The following is a 19,006-nucleotide window of genomic DNA, read 5'->3' as shown; positions in this document are numbered from 1 at the left end:
GCTGTCCTCCGCAGAGCTCAGGGCAGCAACAATCATTCTCCTTTCCGCATTGTATGTTCACAACAATGCTGTGTGGTACGTTAGGCTGAGAGAAAGCAACCGGTCAATCAAATTTACTCCGGCTGCGGTCACACGGAGCAGTAGCCATGCTACTGCGATGGAAGATAGGCGGATTTTCCGGGTGCGATCTCACCGCCACATCTGGGAAGCGTAGAACTCCTGTGGCAAACCCGAGGCTTCCCTCCGAAGATGCGCGGTTAACCGTGGGGCAAGGGCGGGCGTCTGATCGCGTTTCCGGTGGCATCCGGCGCCCGCCCATACCCCATTGCGAAAAGTTTTTCCCCCCCAAAGTCTCCAGGGATGCGCACAAGCACCCAACGGGGCATGCACATACTTCAGGTTAAAAAAAGCAAACAACCCCGTTTGCCGTGCTGCGCCGCTTCTTTGGCACGTCGTGTGATCGGCACCTCCCCCCTAACCATGGGACCTCGACGGGACCGCGAGGGGACGCCTGATCGCGCAGTCGCGCGTTATTTCGCTGCGGGGCAAACAGCCACGCCCCCCCCCCACGCGATATCCGGCCCGTGTGACCGGGGCCTCAGCAAACTTTGTGGCAAGTTCTAACCACTGGGCCACAATGGCTGTTTTACATTTGGCCAGTGTTTCTGTGCCGGAGGCCAATGCAAGCAAGTAGTGTTCACAAGCTAACATGAACAAGAGGGCATGGTCCCGGCTCCTACCATTAAAAAATGGCAGTAGAATTCTTTCTGACAGAGGCGGAGCATCGTAATGACTGGACAAACAGGCCTAGCGGAAGAGAGACCACCGCTAAGTCTCTCCAAGGGTTCACCGCTAGGAACTGGAGGTTGCCAATGACTTCCCGGAATCTTTAGCTGAATCAGTGCCTGCCTTTTAACCAATTACTAACTGATTTTAAATCAATTTTATTAATTTATTTATCAATTTATTAAGAGAAGAAGAGAAGAGATTGGATTTATACCCCCCCCCTTCACTCGGAGTCTCAGAGCGGCTTACAAACTCCTTTCCCTTCCCCTCCCCACAACAGACACCCTGTGAGGTAGCTGGGGCTGAGAGAGCTCTGAGAGAACTGTTCTTTCAAGGACAGCTCTGACAGAACTATGGCTTGCCCAAGCTCATCCAGCAGCTGCAAGTGGAGTGGGGAATCAAACCCAGTTCTCCCAGATTAGAGTCCACACACTTAACCACTGAGACTGTGTGACTGGCCCAAGATGAGACAGCAACCTCCTGTGGCACAGCGGGGGATTCGAACCTGGGTCACCCAGATCCCAGTCTAACACACTGCACCACATTGGGCCTGTTGTCAAAAAAGCAAAAAAATAGGCTGGATATGGAAATAACAGCTAAAGAAAAGCTGAGCTAAAACAGGGGGAGGGGGATATATTGGGATTACTAAAGGCTTGATAATTAAATGTTGATATTTCTGAACATTGGGAGGGCATTGCACATATGTGGGAAACTGACTTCCTAAATCTTGCATAGTTTGCCCAAAGCCTTATAAACATTGTCAAACAGGAAGGGGTGGGGGGGATTGTGAAAAATATGAAGCGGCGGCAGCTACAAGCATAGACAGCTTCAAGAGGGGACTGGAGAAACATATGGAGCATTGGTCCATGAGCGGCTATTAGCCACAAGGTATAAGAGGGAATACTGTCTGGGGCAGTGATGCTCTGTCTTCTTGGTGCGGGGGGTGGGGGGCAACGGTGGAAGGGTTTTTGGCGTTCTGGCCCCACTGGTGGACCTGGGTTTTGGCCACTGGGTGTCACAGAGTCTGGGACTGGATGGGCCATTGGCCTGATCCAACGTGGCTTCTCTTATGTTCTAATCTCCCAGAATTGCAGCTGATCTCCAGTAGGGTTGACAGCTCTGAGCGGGGAAATACCTGGAGATTTGGGGGGTGGAGCCTGGGGAGGGCAGGGTTTGGGGCGGGACCTCAGCACAGTATGATGCCTTAGAGTCCACCTTCCAAAGCAGCTATTTTCTCCAGGGGAGCTGATGTTGGTTGTCTGGAGAGCAGTTGTAAAAGCAGGAGATCTCGAACACCCCCCCCCCGAAGGTTGGCAACCCTAACCCGAGCGACAAAGATCAGTTCCTCTGGAGCAAAGGGCTTTTTGGAGGATGTCCTCTATGGCATCATACCCCGCTGAGGGTCCCTCCCCTTCCAAAAGCCTGTCCTTCTTGGGCTCCTCCAGGCCCCAAGTCTCCAGGAATTGTACCCACCCAGAGTTGGCAACTGTAGTTCTTCCTTCCGCTTTCCAGTTCCTGCATTGAGCCACGTTCATTTCCCTCCCTTTGCAACTGTACCTCTCGCCCACTCCCAACGGGGGGGGGGGACCGCTACGTGCACCCCCTTCAGAGCTCACCTCAGCCATTCCCTCACCATAAGTGGGGAGATGGGGGGGGGGAGCTTCCTCCCCTCTGCAATCGCAGCTGCTGCGGGAGCTGGCGGCAGCACGCATCCAGACAGCCGATTTCCTCCCCTGCCCCCACCAGGAAGACGCTTTCATGCTTGGCCAGCCGCAGCCTGGATTTTCTCTCTAGGCAAGTCCGGCTCTCTGGGTTTAACCCTACGAAGGCTCATCGCAGGAAAGGGGGCCGGTCAAGCCAGGCAGGGGACGGCACGTCAAGTCTTGCAGAAACCTCAGAACTGGGAAGGCTGGTGGATCCGAGTGGAGCTATAGCATGCCGGCCACCTGACCACGGAAACGTCTTCGGACAGCGCTGGCTCCTCGGCTTGGAAACGGAGATGAGCACCGCACGCTAGAGTCGGATTCGACTGGCTTTCGAGCAAGGGAAACCTTTACCTTATGTAGCATTTGGTGGGGGAGGTGGGGGATGCATATAGTCATGCTGGCCGTCCTTGCAGGGCTGTTGTGACTTTTTGCTAAGATCATGTAGCTGAAGTGATTTGGAGGCTTGTTTTTATTGATTTTGCTTCGCTGATAATCTGTCTTTCTCCCCAAAAGGTCTTTACACCGCTCTCCTTTTTTATTTTGTCTTCACAACAAGCCTGTGATGTGGTAGGCTTGCCAACCTCCAGGAGGTACATGGAGATCTCCTGGAATTACACCTGATCTCCAGAAGGTCAAGCTCCCCCACCCTGGAGAGAAGGGCAGCATAGACGGCATTATACCCATCTCAGCGCCCTCCCTAAACCCTTGCCCTCCCCAGGCTCTGCCCTGTTAGGTCTCCAGGCATTTTCCAACCCAGAGTTGGCAACCCTAGGTTAGCCGAGACGGTGATTGGCCCCAAGTCGCCCAGCAGGCTTCCATGTCAGAATGTGGGGATTTAGACGTGGGAGTCCCAGATCCTAGTCCAATACTAATCACTATACCATGCTGCTTCTCTTCGAAGGTGCCAATACACAGTGGCTGCAGTCACACATGCTAAACAATCCACTTCCAAGGGCCGGCCCCAGCTTATTTTGCACCCTAGGCGAGGATCCCTTCTGGCACCCCCCCCCCCCCGTGCGCCCACCATTTTTCAAAAATAAATGCATTTTAGGAAGAATGAAAAACACAAATAATCAAGAAACTCCCAGAGTACGGGGCCGGGTGCCCCTAAGGGCCAGCCCACTCTAGGCGATCGCCTAGTTTGCCTAGTGAGTGAGCCGGCCCTGCTTCCGGTGCATGTTCCAACTGGATTTTTGTCACTCGTTTTTCCCTATTGCTTTGGGTCTGGGGGGCCCCTTTCCACATGCATTTTGCTCCCTCTGGGACTACTAGAGAAAGCAAAACACATTGGGGGGGGGAACAAAACTTAAAGCAATAGGGACAAACGAGTGAGAAAAATGACCGTGCGGAAGTGAAATGTGTGAACTGGCAAAATCCAGTTGGAAAATGGATTGAAAGTGGATTGTTTAGTGTGTGTGGCCGCAGCCAGGGACTGCAAATTAAAGAATAACCCTTTCAACGCACAGGCAACAGCTAGTATTGGATTAGGCCTACGGCAGCCTGGATTCAAATCCCCCACTGTCTCGGTGCTCACTCACAGTGCCGTCCTGTGCAGAATTACACCCTGATACCAGTGGTCTTAGAAGGGTGCTTAGGATGGCTCTGGGTGTGACCTGGGGGCCAGCCTCTCGGCTTCAGCTACCTCACAGGGCTGTTGTGCGCCCTGAAACCTCCCAAGAGCTTCTGCAGCACAACAGCTAGAAACCAAATGGGAAGACGGAGTTGGAGAGTGAGCCTCAGAATAACCTCCGGGGTTTTTTTAGGACTTCCAGCTCTGGGAGGGGAAATACCTGGAGACTCTGGGGGTGGAGCCCGGGGAGGGTGGGATTTGGGGAGGGGAGGGGCCTCAGCCGGGTATAATGCCCTGGAGCCCACCCTCCAAAGGCGCCTCTGAACATGGAGGTTCCATTCTTAGCTTTCATGCTTAATAGCTGCTAGTACACACAGAGAGAGTGTTAATTTACGACAACCTCTTTGCTGGATCAGACCAGGGTCCATTTAGCACAGGATGGTTTCCAGCAGGGTCAAAAAGATGCCTCTGAGGAATTCCTGACTTCCCTCCTTCCAAAACCCCTGCCTTGGGGATTCAAAGATAACCTTCCCATGTACATGGAGGTTCTATCCGGAATAACAACTGCTGGTAGATCTGACCATGATGATTTTTTAGAATACTTTCTTTGTAAGGAGACCTGTGTAGGAAATAGCTGGATGTATCTCCCAATGTGAAGAAGCAGCAGCAGCAGCAGCAGCAGCAGAATAAGAAGAAAAAGAAGAGTTGGATTCACACCTTGCCCTTCACTCAGAATCTCAGAATGGCTTACAATCTCCTTCCCTTCCTCTTCACAATACACACCCTGTGAGGTAGGTGGGGCCAAGAGAGCTCTCAGAGAACTGCTAGAGAGAACAGCTCTGTGAGACCCAAGGTTACTCAGCAGCAGTGTTCCCTCTAAGCTGAGTTAGTGTGAGCTAGCTCACAGTTTTTTAGCCTCTGGCTCACACATTTTTGTCTTAGCTCAGGAAGGGATGGCTCCAAAGCAAACTAATTCATGCAGTAGCCAAATTGCTCGCTCACAACTTTAATGCCAGTAGCTCGCAAAGTAGAATTTTTGCTCACAAGACTCCGCAGCTTAGAGGGAGCATTGCTCAGCAGCTGCATGTGGGAGTGAGGAATCAAACCTGGTTCTCCCAAATTACAGTCCGCGCACTTAACCACTACAGCAAACTGACTCTCGGCACGCACCGTAGCACCCATAGGCATCAAGTTGTGGACCTCTGGTTCTGATGTACACTCAGGGCAAACCCATTCAGTGTGCTTACAACAGAAGTCTGCTATGCACAGTACCGATTGGCTAGCAACCAAAAGTCACTAACCCATCTCCTCCCAGAAGCGCCTTTTCAGTGCTTTCAAAATCAACTCTGAGTTTTCTCTTTTTAAAGGGTGCAGACACAGTACAATACGGCACAATAAACATATAATTGACACTTTCAGGATAAATAAAATAGCCTACCTGAGGGAAGGGGAAGGGGGACAAGAGAGTTTATTAAATCAGTGGAAATGCCACAAAAGTTGATCTAGACATGTGTGTGTGGGGAATCAAGGACATCCTGGTGTTCCAATAACACTTCTGCTATGAACTTACTTGGTGGCATTAAGCAAGCCCCGCCCTTTCAGCTTCCCATCTGCACTGTGGCAGAAAAAAAATAATTACACTGGCCTACCATACAGGTAGGCACTCCCTGGAGAAGACCCTGATGCTGGGAAAGATTGAAGGTCAAAGAAGACGGGGACGGCAAAGGATGAGATGGTTGGACAGTGTCATAGATGCAACGAACCTGAAACTGAGCAAACTTCAGAGGACGGCGGAAGACAGGAGGGCCTGGCGTGATCTGGTCCATGGGGTCGCGAAGAGTCGGACTCGACTGTGCGACTGAGCAACAACAAAAACCATACAGGGTTGTTTGAGATTTACAAAAGAGCTGTAAGGTTTATGAGACAGTAGACCATTCCCCGTGAACATCAAGAGTGTCTTATGAATCCTGAGTATTGGTATTATTCCAGATCTGCTTTTACTTGGGATCCTTGGGAGGAGGGTATGAGGTAAATTGGAGGTGAGCGGACAGGGCGGGGGGGGAGGGGTTGAGGCACCCGCCTCATACCTTGTACCCTCCTCCCAAGGATACTTTGCAGTCCAGGAGCTTCATGAGTCACAGCTGCAGTTTAATTCTTGAAAGCTGTCCTACTGAATCAGATGCTTGGGTCTATTAAGGTCAGTATTGTCTATTGTGATTGGCAGCGACTTCCCAAAGTCTCAGGCTAAGGTCTTCCACAGCACCTACGGCTTGGCCCTTTTAGCTGGAGACGCCAGGCGTTGAACCTGGGACCTCCTGCATGTAAAGCAGGTGCTTTTCCACTGAGACCCTTTCTGCATTCGGCCTTTACTCCAGAGTTTCCCAGCACTTGAGCCGGTATGGAACCGGGAACTCCGCTCTTTGCGGATTATTCTTTCTGTATTTTCTGGATTGAAAATGTGTGACAGTGCAACGTCTGCGGCAAAAGGTCTGCATGGACACTGGCAACAAGAAAAACTCGTCTCTTCCTTTCTGCAGAACTCTGACTCATCTAAAAGGCTGTGATGGACTCAGTGTTCCCTCTAAGCTGAGTTAGTGTGAGCTAGCTCACAGGTTTTTAGCCTCCAGCTCACAGATTTTTGTCTTCGCTCAGGAAGGATGGCTTCAGAGCACTGTTCCCTCTAAGCTGAGTTAGTGTGAGCTAGCTCACAGTTTTTTAGTCTCCGGCTCACACATTTTAGTCTGAGCTCAGGAAGGATGGCTCCAGAGCAAACTAATTTATGCAGCAGCCAAATTGCTTGCTCACAATTTTAATGCCAGTAGCTCACAGCTTAGAGGGAACATTGCTCCAGAGCAATCTAATTAATGCAGTAGCCAAATCGCTCTCTCACAACTTTAATGCCAGTAGCTCACAAAGTAGAATTTTTGCTCAAAAGACTCCACAGCTTAGAGGGAGCATTGGTGATGGATGGTTAAACTTTTGACCCAGCAGCCGATCTGTTCATGTGCTAACCAAAGGAAGGCAATCCTTCTCGGGCAATTGCCTTCCTTAAGAAAGATTTGCATCAGATGAATACTCCTCAAGTACACTAAAAAAGGGATTAAAATTTTACCTCATAACATTATAACAACTGATCCGAGTAGAACTTTATTCGATTAAAAAAACAGCAGGGGGGGGAAGTTCACGGCATCAAATGACATAAGCGAACGAAGTCTAAGACTGCGCCACCTCCCGGTCTACCATTATCATTGAAGCCCTTCTACTGCACACGGGCAGAGGGCGGAAATGGGGAGGGAAGCGGGTGGCATTTAAAGGCAGGCGGAAACACTTTTGCTTTAGCCGTTTTGAAATCGGATCAGAACTAAGAAGCGCAGCAAAACAAGTTTCGAGAGATGCGGGGCAAAAGTGCGCGAAAGGGGTCTGACTGCTGATTCCTGTGAATCAGACGCAGAAACCAAAACAAAAAAACACCCCCAAACCCTGTAACAAACCTGAAGTGGAAAGTGGGATGGAATGCAGAAGGGAAGAAAAGGATGCACTCTGAAACCACAGCTAAGTACAGATGCAGAAAAGGCCTGAGCCACAGCCCCTCCTTGATATAGGCAGAGACTGTGGAATCACATTAACGGTCCATCTTACCTGTGTGACGTCCCCCATTTCTGCACAGCAGGAAAAAAAATACTTCCACCGATCAGTGTTCGCCTCTATGCTGAGTTAGTGTGAGCTAGCTCAGTTTTTTAGCCTCCAGCTCACACATTTTTGTCTTAGTTCAGGAAGGATGGCTCCAGAGTAAACTAATTTAGAACAGATAAAAGGAAATACTTCTTCTTCACCCAAAGAGTGATTCACACATGGAATCCACTGCCACAGGAGGTGGCGGCAGCTACAAGCATAGACGGCTTCAAGAGGGAACTGGATAAACATAAGAGGGAACTGGATAAACATTTCGGAAGGATAGGGGGGGAAGGGTTGGAGGTGGGGTAGCTCTGTATGTCAGAGAGGGTATAAAGTCTAGAAAGATTGAGAGGCTAAGTGAATTGGATTCGCTTCTGGAAGTTCTATGGGTTGAAATAGGGGGGGCAAAAGGAAACTTAACACTGGGAGTTTGTTATCGCCCACCAGATCAAAAGATAGAGGAGGATTATAAAATGATGAATGCCTTAAAGGTAGCAACTAGACAAAAACACTGTGTAATAATAGGTGATTTTAACTACCCACACATTGATTGGGTCAATATGTGTTCTAGTCGGGAAAAAGAGATTGAGTTTCTAGACACTCTAAATGACTGTGCTATGGAGCAGATGGTCACGGAACCTACCAGGGGAGAGGCGATCCTTGATTTGGTCCTAAGTAACACTCAAGACCTGGTGAGAGATGTAAAAGTGATTGCACCGCTTGGAAACAGTGATCATAATGTTGTTGAGTTCATCATTTGTACAAATAGAGAATTGGCCAAAAAGACTCACACAACCATTTTTAACTTTAAAAGGGGTAATTTCTCTGATATGAGGGGACACGTGGGGAGGAAACTGAAAGGAAAAGTAGAAAGGGTCAAAACAATTGGGGAAGCTTGGGATCTATTTAAAACTACGATCCTAGAAGCTCAAAAAAAATATATTCCGCAGGTTAGGAAAGGCACAAACAGGTATAGGAAAAAGCCTGCATGGTTAACAAACAGAGTAATGGAGGCTGTAAAAAGTAAAAAGAATTCCTTTAAGCAGTGGAAAGCTAGTCACAGTGAGGCTGATAAAACGGAACACAGGCTATGGCAAATAAAATGCAAGTCTGAGGTCAGGCAGGCAAAAAGGGAATATGAGGAGCATATAGCAAAAAACGTAAAAACCAACAATAAAACTTTCTTCAAATACATTAGAAACAGGAAACCAGCCAGGGAGGCAGTGGGGCCCTTGGACGACCAAGGGGTAAAAGGAGTATTGAAGGATGATAGGGAAATGGCTGAGAAGCTAAATGCATTTTTTGCCTCCGTCTTCACTGTGGAAGATGAGAAGTGCTTGCCCACTCCAGAACCACTGATTTCAGGAGGGGTGTTGAAAGACCTGAGTCAGATTGAGGTGACGAGAGAGGAGGTCCTAAAACTGATAGACAACTTAAAAACTGAAAAATCACCAGGCCCAGATGGCATACATCCGAGAGTTCTGAAAGAACTCAAATGTGAACTTGTAGATCTCCTGACAAAGATATGTAATCTTTCCTTAAAATCTGCCTCCATTCCTGAGGATTGGAAGGTAGCTAATGTCACTCCCATCTTTAAAAAGGGTTCCAGAGGAGATCCGGGAAATTACAGGCCAGTCAGTCTGACGTCGATACCGGGTAAATTGGTGGAAACCATTATTAAGGAAAGAATTAGTAGGCACATAGATGAACAAAACCTATTGAGGCAGACTCAGCACGGTTTCTGTAAGGGAAGATCTTGTCTCACTAACCTGTTAGTGTTCTTTGAGGGGGTGAACAAACATGTGGACAAGGGGGATCCAATAGATATTATTTACCTTGACTTCCAGAAAGCTTTTGATAAAGTTCCTCATCAAAGGCTCCTAAGTAAGCTCAAAAATCATGGGATAGAAGGACAAGTCCTTTTATGGATCAAAAACTGGCTAGTTCATAGAAAACAGAGAGTGAGTGTAGGTGGGCAATTTTCTCAGTGGAGGGTGGTAAGCAGTGGGGTACCGCAGGGATCAGTACTTGGTCCACTGCTTTTTAACTTGTTCATTAATGATTTGGAGATGGGAGTAAGCAGTGAAGTGGCTAAATTTGCGGATGATACAAAGTTGTTCAGGGTGGTGAAAACCAGTGAGGATTGTGAGGCACTCCAAGGGGATCTGTCAAGGATGGGCGAGTGGGCGTCAACATGGCAAATGGGGTTCAATGTGGCCAAGTGCAAGGTGATGCACATTGGAGCCAAAAATCCTAAATATAAATACACATTGATGGGGTCTGAACTGGCAGAGACTGAGCAAGAGAGAGATCTTGGAGTTGTAGTGGATAACTCACTGAAAATGTCGAGACAGTGTGTGACTGCAATAAAGAAGGCCAATGCTATGCTGGGGATTATTAGGAAGGGTATTGAAAACAGATCAGCCAATATAATAATGCCCCTATATAAATCAATGGTGAGACCTCATTTGGAATACTGTGTGCAGTTCTGGGCACCACACCTTAAAAAGGACGTCCTTCTTCACCCAAAGAGTGATTAACACTTGGAATTCACTGCCACAGGAAGTGGTGGGTGCTACAAGCATGGATGGCTTCAAAAGGGAATTAGATAAGCATATGGAGCAGAGGTCCATCAGTGGCTATTAGCCACAAGGTATAGCTAGGGGCTCTGGGGCAAGTGATGCTCTGTCTTCTTGGTGCTTGGGGGGGGTCAACAGTGGGAGGGCTTCTAATGTCCTGGCCCCACTGCTGGACCTCCTGATGGCACTGGTATTTCTGGCCACTGTGTGACACAGAGTGTTGGACTGGATGGGCCTTTGGCCTGATCCAACATTGGCGTCTCTTATGTTCTTATATGGAGTAGAGGTCCATCAGTGGCTATTAGCCACAAGGTATAGATAGGAACTCACAGGCTGGGGCAGGGGATGCTCTGTCTTCTTGGTGCTTGGGGGAGGGGCAACAGTGGGAGGGCTTCTAGTGTCCTGGCCCCACTGGTGGACCTCCTGATGGCACCTGGTATTTTTGGCCACTGTGTGACAGAGTGTTGGACTGCATGGGCCATTGGCCTGATCCAACACTGGCTTTTCTTACGTTCTTATTTATGCAGTAGCCAGATTGCTCGCTCACTCACTTTAATGCCAGCAGCTCACAAAGAAGAATTTTTGCTCACAAGAGTCCACAGCTTAGAGGGAGCGTTGCCACCTGGCAGGTTTCCCTGGCTCATTCCTCCATAGCAGCCGCCCCCACCGCCCATGGACACATTTTCAGTTGTCTATTACTGCTCTTAAAGCTATCGCCTTGAGCAGAAAATAAAATGGCAAAAGCCTTACTTAATATTACCTCCCTGCTATTTAATTATTCCCCCTGTAAATTTTGCCACAGAAAGAGTACCCACGTCACCTGAGCTCTCATATTAGGCAGTTTCATATTTTTTTATGGAGAGGGGTAATTAGACTAGCCCTTAACTTATTAAATATGGGACACTTTATAATCATGTGTTCAATGGTTTCAACTTTATCTTTTGAACATCTGCATATTCTATTGGCGTGTGGTACTTTTTTGTATCTGTCCTCCAAAACCGCAGAGGGAAGGGCATTCATTCTTGCCAAAGTGAAAGCTCTTCTGAGCTTTGGGACTGTGAAGCAATAAAAATACTTTGGCAGTTGCATCGGGAGGGCAATACCCAAATAAAGCTGAGCATACCCTACCCGCTCTACCAGATGTATTAGTAATATCCAGCTTCCTAACATGCACTTTTATTTGCCTGACTATATCTTTGGTCTCTGTAATCCTGACCATGTTGTTTGTTATTCCTAAGCATTTCATTTCTTTTCCAATAGTTGATCCCATTGACTGTTTTATATACACACACATATATATTCGTAACATGAGGAGAGAGGCAACAAATATCTAGGTGTACTGGGTAGTGATAATCTCTCCTTATATATAATTCTGCTTTGGGGTGAATGTTCCACATGTTTCCTCAGTATTTGGCTCCCTCAGCTGCCACTCGGAAGGTCTGTCAATCCCCTGGCAGCATTGCCTCGCTGCATTGCCTCAGTCCCACCCACAGAGCTGGCGGCCAGCGTCTAGGCCTCAGTCTGGAGGGAGCCAGCGAATGGGATGGATGATCCGCTGGGCAGAGCCTTGGGAGGCAGCCTGGTGTGGTACAGGAGAGCGCCCCACAATTATGAGTGACGGGGATTCCCTTTTCTCCTCCACGCTTCCTCCTCGGGCATTCCTTCGGTGCTTCAACCCCCTTAAGGAAAACACCGCATCCTCTTGTTTTCCCCCTCCCACAAGGGCTCCGCGGAGAGAGCGCCGCCACTCTCGAAGGAGGGAGGTGGGTCAAAGACACTGAGTGCCCCCTTCATGTGGGAGAGGTCACTTTGCTGCCCTTTCAGTGGTGATGCACTGAGTCCTGGAGCAACGAAACCCACAGTCAAGCTTGCGGCACCTTTCAAAGACTCACCAAGGAGGAGGGCCAGACCGACATCTTGCTAGCGCCCGTTGTATTCCTTTTACAATGAGTTTTGCTACTACTTCCCTATATAATCCATTACTCCCACAGTTTCAACTCTTTGGAACAGATCAGCAGAAGCAACAAAATAATCCACCACACTTTCCCCCTTATGGTTTATACACGTATAGTCTCCTTTTCCATCAAACTGGGTGTATCCATTTAATATCACCAAATTATTCGTTAATAATAGGAATGCAAAATGTCTACCGGAGACATCAATTTTTCTATCTTTGGATCTTCTAAAAGTCACAATTGAATAATCCTTTATCTGGGTTTTGAAACATTTCAGAACAAGGTCCTCATTTGTCTCCCTCACCAGAAGTACAGGAGTTGCAGAACGGGACCTAGCCAAGGTTTCCCAGTAGACATCTAGCTGATGATAACACTGAGAGATCTCAAACCTATGAACATATGTAGGAAAGTAGATACTCACCAGGATCATAGATAATTCCTTAAACTCTAGGAGTAATGTCATTGCATACAGAAAGCTATCAGGCAGCAACTCAATGACCTTCACTTTGAGGTTCACAGAGATCAAACAAATCAACCCTCTGGAGCAACCTCCATGTTTCCTGGTATTGACTGCAGACAGTGAGTGTGAAATAAACTTCCATGTTTCCTGGAGCAACAGTAGGCTGAGTCTACTCAGGAATTTTTAAACATTGCTTGATCTCAACCTGGCAGCGCACCCAGTCATGTTCCAAGACAATATTCTGAGCCAATCTTTTTTTCCCCTTGAAAACTAGGTCCCCAGTCACATTGTCTAGAAATCTGTGATTCCGATAGGACTCAGAGGTAGAGATAGTCTCTCATCTCTGTTTGGAGACCTCTCTACTGAACAGAATTGTTCTTCCAATTTATGACTGTGTTGTGCTTTAATACCATACCATAATCTCTGCAGCACTTTATCCTGCTCTTTAGATGGGAGAACAACAAAAGATGCTAATAAGCTCTCTTCTGTGCCCTCGAATCTGCTTGTGTGCAAATCCTGTTGTACCGAGGTACCCCTTTTCAACTGTGGGGAGGAATGAGCGGTTGGGTTAGAACGGATAAGAGGAAGTGCTTCTTCACCCAAAGAGTGATTAACCCTTGGAATTCACTGCCACAGGAAGTGGTGGCGGCTACAAGCATGGACGGCTTCAAAAGGGAATTAGATAAGCATATGGGGCAGAGGTCCATCAGGGGCTATTAGACACAAGGTATAGATAGGGACTCTGGGGCAAGTGATGCTCTGTCTTCTTGGTGCTTGGGAGGGTGGTCAACAGTGGGAGGGCTTCTAATGTCCTGGCCCCACTGGTGGACCTCCTGATGGCACTGGTATTTCTGGCCACTGTGTGACACAGAGTGTTGGACTGGATGGGCCTTTGGCCTGATCCAACATTGGCATCTCTTATGTTCTCTTATGTTAATGAGCTAACAGGGGGTCATTTCGGGGAGACTGTTCCTCGGAGTCCCAAAAATAGGTTAGATTATTAACACGATCAGTCTCCCTCTTAAGTACTGGCTCTGGAGACATGAGATCAATAAACAACTCACAGTGTTCATTTGTTTGAGACTAGAGACCCGTCCTTATCTGAGGTCAAGCCTCCAGGTTCATCAGGAGGGGGGGTCTCTTCCCTTTCTGATAATAAGACTGTGCAGGAAACACCTGAAATCTTTTCAGATGCTCCTGCATTGTAAATACTAGTGCTGGTATCCGAGGGGAATAGAAATGGAGCCAAGATCTGTCCCCCCTAAGAAAACCTAGGATGCGTTCCACAAATTTTATGTCAACAGAAGGTGGATGGGTGTGCAATAAATAAGAAAGATGTCCTCTAACTGCCCATTTGCTCGCCTAGCTTACCACCTGTCCTTTGTAAGGGAGGATGTTCAACACTATCTCATTACGTTTAAGTATCAAAGGCTGTGCAAGCGGATCCAGGCTCGATGGGGGGAATCAAACTGCCTGCCCTCATTTTCCTGTAATGAGCACCCCACCCCTCCCATTCTCGCCTTTAGGTTGGCCGGGTACCCCATCTCCTTATCTACATAACTTTTGCTTTCCCTTTGGCAAAGCAGGCATTGCTGCTTTGATTTCCCACTTTCCTTGTTCTCCTTACTGTCCTTATTCCCCTTTACTCGCAAGTCTTCTATAAACTCTGTCAATAGATCTGATTTCTCAAAGATATCCCCGAAGGTATTTAATATTAAAAACGTCGGATTTGCCAGCATTTCCAGATCTATTTGTGGCTTTTTTCCATTTCTTATTCCGCCCCCCCCCCAAAAAAAAGAAAAGCTCATCTATAATAGCTATGTGGGATGGAGTTCCCAAGGGAGGATCTGAGGAAATGTTTAAGGGACTTGGAAGGATCACGTCCCTGATCGAGAGGGAAGGAGACCTATTAGACATTTTTATAGTTAAAAACTCCTCCGTCCTGCTCTGCTTAGAGGGGGGTAGGTTGGCACCCTTTCCCTTCCCATAACTGTATATATCACTTAATCGAGTAACGCTTTGTCAGTTTGTCTAGATATATAGCTGAAATCAATTTAAAAGTATTTAAGTTTCAGTAATTTTTTATTATACTAAAAACGCGAACCAGTTTTCAAACGTCTAAAAGACCTAAGGCAAAACTCCGTTTTCATTCACTTAACCCGTAAGCTAATGGGGCCTAAGGCAAATCTCTAAAATCTTAAGAGCCCAAACCGATATGGCCTTAAAAGGATGATAAAGGTTAAACAGCACAAGGTCAATTTGTTTACCAAACAAAAAGAAAAGAAAGTAAATAAGTTCCCTCAAACTCCGCTTATCCCCTTCTCCACCTGGGCTTCTCAGGCTTCTCGCCACCACTCTACCACACTAGGGTTGCTATCCTCACGATGGGGGCGGGGTTTCCCCACTTTCGGGGGCCCAATCCACCGCCACCCAGCTTGCCAGCAGGGGAGCCCTGCCCCTGAGCAGTCCCACCTGTGCCTGATGTGATAACATCACCCGGAGGTGATGTCATTGTGCAGGGCATGTCACACAGGTGATGCTCTAGCATTTGGGGGGAAACTCTATGGTAACCATAGAGTCCCCCCCAAAAAAAATGCTAGAGTGTCCCCCGCTTGACATACCCTGTTGTGATGCCATCACCTCTGGGTGATGTGGCACATGCGCCAGAAGACTCAAGAAGACTGGAGCCCCCCACCAGAACATGGTAAGGACCTGGCAACCCTATGCCACACCCTATCACATCCTTCCAAAAGGAGAATAGAGGGGAGGGGGGCTTCTACAGCAAGCTCTAAATCTAAAGCCATACACTATCCGAAGGATCGGAGCCCTATCAACATACAAAAAACGAACAGCTGCAGCAGCACCTTTAATCTGTCGAGGGAAAAAAGACTCCTCCACACTGTGTGTACAGCTACACACAGAGAGAGCCAGAAGTAAAACTGTGGAGAGCGCTTTTGCTTCTCACTGATAAAAGGAAAAGAGAGAGTTTCCCTACTTTAACATAGAGAGGAGGAAAGAGTCGGAAGCAAAATAAGAACAGAACTATCCAAAACAAAAGCTAAAGTCAACTGAAAACAACTAAAACAATGCTCCTCCACATCGAAGCACAGCCTACAAGCGCCTAATCACACTCAGCCTCACATTACCAGTTATTGTTGTTTTGTTTTTTTAAGCAGCAATTGACTATTGTTAAAACATCTGCGTATCAGGTTCTCTGAATTCCCACCTTTCATTTTTTTTAAAAGTAACTCTCTAGCCCCTGTTGTTACAAAGCTTTGCCTTTCCCCTTATATCTCCACAATGAAAAAGAATAGTTAATTTTTTCAAAAGTAAAATCTGGGAATTCAGAGAATCTGATACACAGATTGCTATACAATGTTTAATGGCTAATTAAAAAAAAGCTCCCCAGTGGTGGGGGAAATGGGCATCGTGGGGAGGGGAAAATGTGGGTGGGATTTTCCTGCTCACATGGCAGCTATCCAGGCTTTGTTGAGATCTTTCCTAAAACTTCACAGTAAAGCAGGTTTGGAAAAGATCAGAGAAAAATCAGGGGAACCCTGGGAGGTAGACAAATGCACCACGTAGCAAAACAACAACCAACCAAACGAAAAACCTTCCCAGAAGCATGAAACCCAGGGCAAATAACCTGTGTGGGGAAGGCCCTAGTATCCTGTTTCCAACAGAGGTCAGCCAGATGCCTGGGAAAAGCCCAGAAACTGGGCATTTGGTATTCAGAGAGATACCTCTGTCCATGGAGGTTCCATTCTTAGCATGCCTGGTTAACAGCTGTTGTCATGTATATAACAAATCTATTTAACCCTTTGTTATGGTAACTGCCTTGCTGAATCAAACTGGGCTGATCTAGTCCAGCTAAACGCTTCAGAGAGACAATTAGTGCTGTACAGGTATGCTGCCTTTAAACACGGGAGCTTCATTTAGCGCCTTCCATTGACAGACCCATCCTCTCGCTGCCTTTGTCAAATCTCTTTTTAAAGACTTCTAGTCCAGCGGTTGATTTCAAATGGCTTTCGTGTTGGATTATCTTTTTTTCTTAAAAAAAGAAAGAGAAACTAAAATGTGGGTTTGCATGGAATGCTACACACTCAAGAGTGCAGAACTGTGACCCCTAACACTAGGCTACCTTGTCAGCCTGATAGGCCCAGCACAATTTAGCTTGCATGAAATTTTAACGGGGCCATCTTAAGCAGAGTTCCACCCACCTAAGACAACTGACCTGGCTGGGCTATCCTCATCTCTGGAAGCTTAGTGGTATCAGCCCTGGTTAGTATTTGAGTGGGAGACCATCAACAAGATCCCTGAGGTCAATAAGCTTTGAAGGGTACAACTCTGGCATTGCAAGTCACTTCTTCTTCTGGGGTCCCAAAGTAATTGCCAATCGATTAAATATATTAAAAGCTGTCTCCCAGTGCAGTAGCAGCAGCAAGGTCGCATTGCACCAAACACGAGGCGTCATCCGAACATCAGTAACGGTATAATTTCAGATCAGGACCGAAATAAAAACGAGAGGGAAAAGAATATGCTAACATCTATAAAAAGCAAACCATTACAATGCTTTGCCAGGGTCTGAGAACAAAGGAAAGGCAGTACAGAAAACATAACAGATTTCTTTCAAGAAACGGAGGTAATGACATAAGTCCCATAACAGAGTTCATAGGAAACGAATTGGGGTGTGTGTGTGTGTGAGGTCCTAGGGGTAGAAATCACAAACTGGAGAAGTGGTAACCGAGAAGCGGAAGTGGACCGCAGGCTGGAAAGGCAAACACAGCCCCTTCCCCGTTGACATTCAATGAGAGATGTCTTTGGACATGATCCCCCACCCCCAAAAAAAGCTTGTTACATGATATGGAGGCAGATCAAAGTCAAATGGGACATATGGAGCTCTGGTCCTGGAGCCAGAGGAGAACGCTGAGTGTCGACGTCGGTTCGCTTCCCATTTTGGACCGAGGGACTTTCGGAGACAAGCACATTATTCCATTTGCCAGGGGATTAAAACGTGAGTTTATGGACGAAACTCCAGAGTGGTTTGAGATAGGACGGTTACGCTCCCCTCCGAAAGTGGTTGCCAAGTTCGCAAAATCTCAGCCTTTCAGAGTTATCTTCGGCACACGGCAGGGGATGGTATCCGAAGCCCAGGTGATGTCCACAACAACAAAACAGTGCCTTTGTGAATTTACTGGGGTGGGGGAGAGATAGAAGTTCTGAAGCTAGCGAGAGAGACCATGCTTTGTTGTGGGAGTGGAGCTTACAGAACGGTCACTGGCTCCTTATTGGACGGAGTGCTCGTGACATCACACCCAGGAATGTTTCGAATCCTTCCCCCTGCCTGGCCCTTTTGAAAAGCACGGAACACCTTCCATGAGGCTGCAGGCTCAAAGATTTCAGTAGGTGCAAGACGGACAAAAGGAAATATTACTTCACACAGAGAAATTAAAATGTGGAATTCGCTGGCAAAAGACGTAGTGATGGCCACAGGAATAGAGCTTTAAAGGGGGATTAGACAGATTCATGGGGGGAGAAAAGTCTATCAGTGGCTACTAGCCATGGTGGCTGAGGGGAACCCTCCACATTCAAAAGCACTAATCCTCTGAATCCCAGAGCCAGGAGGCAACCTCAGGGGAAGGTCTCGGCCTCTCTGTCCTGTTGTTGGCCATCCAGAGGAACTGATAGGCTGCAGTGTGAGACAGGATGCTGGACTACTGGTCTGATCCAGCAGGGCTCTCCTTAAACTGGACCAAATTTTAAAATATAATATCAGCAATAATCCATGTGCCACAAGGTTTCCCTGCCTCTCCCCCTCTGGGAGGGTACTGCTGCTGTCCGTTATATGGGTAGTGAACAAATTGTCCTTTGAGAAAACTGCGAGCTAATACTGGCTCAGCAGGATCCATCGCGCCCTTTCTTGATTTCCGGTCAGTAGCTGTTATCTACCGCAATCCCCATGGGGAAAGAACTAAGAAAGGCTAACAAACCCCCCCGCCCCCCCCCCCCAGTCTAGATTAATATTCTTGCTTCTGCATTTCTTCGTCAAGGTCAGCTTTGCTTATCTCAGTGCTGAGAATCTAAGTGCCGAGATTCTGAAGACGGAGAAAGCATCCACAGAAATGGAAAGATGTCTGCGTTCCGTCCCCCTACCCCACCCCGTAGAGAACATGGGAAATAGATTTGCAATGTCGCTTCAGTCCTTTGGAGCGTAGTTGTTAAGACAATCAGCCTACCTGTAATTTGTTCCTGGCAATATCTTCTGAGCCGCAGAA

This window comes from Gekko japonicus, unplaced genomic scaffold (genome assembly GCF_001447785.1).
Source record: "Gekko japonicus isolate JY-2015 unplaced genomic scaffold, Gekko_japonicus_V1.1 scaffold4226, whole genome shotgun sequence".
Taxonomy (NCBI): Eukaryota; Metazoa; Chordata; class Lepidosauria; order Squamata; family Gekkonidae; genus Gekko; species Gekko japonicus.
This window is presented reverse-complemented; position numbering follows the sequence as displayed.